Source organism: Panulirus ornatus, chromosome 5 (genome assembly GCF_036320965.1).
Source record: "Panulirus ornatus isolate Po-2019 chromosome 5, ASM3632096v1, whole genome shotgun sequence".
Lineage (NCBI taxonomy): Eukaryota > Metazoa > Arthropoda > Malacostraca > Decapoda > Palinuridae > Panulirus > Panulirus ornatus.
The window spans coordinates 41,428,531-41,431,030 of record NC_092228.1 but is presented as its reverse complement, the minus strand read 5'-3'; the positions used below and the strand labels follow the sequence as shown (position 1 = coordinate 41,431,030).

Below are 2,500 nucleotides of genomic sequence, written 5' to 3'. Positions count from 1 at the left end.
GAGAGAGATGGCGTCCAGGCGATAAAGATTCGATAAGTGAATAAAGTCCACTTAGGGGAAAAAGTGAAACACGACAAGTCCCAAGTGCACTTTCGTGTCATAATCACATCATCATCATCAGGGGAGACACAAGAGAGAAATATAACAGTCAGTTGATATACAACGAAGAGACGAAGCTACGACGCTATTTGGGTAAACATGTGATTGTCCAATATATATATTGGTCGTACCTTGTCGTGGTCAAGGGTCGTACCAATGTGCTCTCGGACGCCCTGGCCAAGTGGTGTACCCTCAGGCACACACAAGCTCCCAACCCCTGGGTCATTTAAGGTCATTTAAGGGGTGACCTTGCTAAAAGAAAATGGGGTGTGTTACGGGTCACACACACGTAGGTAACTGGGGGGGGGGGTGATGACAGAGGAGGGGCGGTAAGGGAACGAGAGGGAGGAGGGGGGAGTGTGGGGGGTGTGGGGGTGTGGGGGGTGTGGGGGGTGTGTGGGGGGTGTGTGGGGGGAGGACAATGACAAAAACAAATGAACCACATAAACACACGAACGTCCGGACTGGTAATGTGGGGAACCAGCCAGCCAGCCAGCGAACCAGGTCAGGGTGGTGTAGGTCGCTGCGGGTTGACAACTGGGCCATAAACAACACGCCGAGGGGGGGAGGGACCCACTTCACCCCCCTCCCCTAACCAACGGCGCCCATCCTAACTACCCTACAGTCGTTAACTCTCTCAGTGATAACAACGCCCTCGTTCCAACACGACCAGGCCCTTCTTCCCCCCCCCCAAAAAAAAAGAACTCCAATGGCCTCGTTTCTGAGCCACGTAATCGTCGTGGGGGGGGAGGGGAAGGGGGAGGGGGGGCAGTAGTAGTAGTAGTAGTTCGAAAGTTGGGGGCCGGTTGTTCAACCCCCCCCCACGCACCCCACCACCCCCCCTCCTTCCAATCGCTGTGTTCATGGGGGGGCGAGGGGGGCGAGAGGGAGGGGGGAGGAGGGGGGGCAGAAGGCCCCCCCCCCTCTTTCGGCCTGGCTGGGGCGAGGCGCTGGTCGGAATAACCAAGGAGGGGGGGGGGGGGGATTTGGGTTGGGTTGGGTTGGGTTTGGGTTTGGGTCTCAACATGGGGGTGAAAGCTGGCCCGCGATCATACATTACCTTGATGTACAAACCCCTCACCCCTGTGGGGGGGGAGAGGGGGGGTCTGATGGGGGGGAGGGGAGAGGGAGAGAGTGTGTGGGGGGGTCTGATGGGTGGGGGGGGAGGGAGAGAGTGGGGGGGGAGGGGGAGGATAGAGGAGCCTCAAGTATGGGGGAGGGAAGTGGGTGGGGGGGGTTTGATGGGGGAGGGGGAGAATGTGGGGGGGGAGGAGCCTCAAACATGGGGGAGGGGGAGAGATAGATAGATAGAGACAGATAGATGTGTCCTTTAAACGTGTTGGTGGTGGCACAGGGTAGATGCAGGGCGCATTGCCACACCTCGCCTTCCGCAAGGCTTTCACCACTTCCTCTCTTTTCAGCCTCCAAATGGCCCCTGGCAGCGGAGGGGAGGGGCCCCCCTTGTGCCTGCGTATCCCCCCCCCCTGCGAGCCTCAGAGATCTGGTAACCAACCCGCAAACTACTAACCACCCGTCCCCACCGCTAATTGCATTTCTCAACTACTTAACCAGCTTGTTAATATCTAAGATTCCAATTCCATGATCACTGCCCTTCGTCTGCTGGTGGCATAAGTTTGACGAACACAGCACAGGGGGCGCTCATATGTTTCCTCTCTCTCTCTCTCTCTCTCTCTCTCTCTCTCTCTCTCTCTCTCTCTCTCTACGTCTTCCGTTCCATCTTTTTTTGGGGTGGAGGCTGGAATGTGGGTTGAGCACTAGGCCTCGCCGGGTGGGTCGCGCGCGCGTCCCCCACACCTCATCTGCATTTGTGACGGACAACGCGCTCGCGCGCGCGCCGCACGGAATGGACAATGTCCAGAGCTGCTGCCATCTACCCGGCCATGAATGATGATGATCATCACCACGGGGGAAGGCTAGTGCTCAACCCCGGGTAAGGCTAGTGTACACCCCCCACCCACCCCCCGGGGTAAGGCTAGTGTACACCCCCCACCCTCCCCCCGGGTAAGGCTAGTGGTCAACCCCCTGGGGTAAAGCTAGTGTACCCCCCACCCCCTCCCCCCCGGGTTAAGGTTAATGTCCACCCCCCCGGGGTAAGGCTAGTGTACACCCCCCCCCCGGGGTAAGGCTAGTGTACCCCCCCCCCCACACACAGACCTGAAGGTGCGAGGAGATTTGGAAAGTGACAACCCCTCACCATCGTTTTCTGTCGTCTCGTTTTCTGTTTTTTTTCTTTTCTTTTTAACGTTCTCTGATTCCAGTCAATGTTATTTTACCTGATTCCAGTTAACGTCATATTCCCTAATTCCAGTTAACGTCATATTCCTGATTCCAGGGATGTGTGTTGGCATCGTACTTCCCGTTTTCTTTCCATGCTGTTATT

The 2,500-nt window shown here is 57.0% G+C and overlaps 1 protein-coding gene across 4 annotated transcripts in view; it reads right to left on the bottom strand.

The window, feature by feature from the left end:
* LOC139748724 (microphthalmia-associated transcription factor-like) overlaps nucleotides 1–2,500 on the bottom strand; it is a 232,105-nt gene that overhangs the window by 138,094 nt on the left and 91,511 nt on the right. The window lies entirely within an intron of this gene.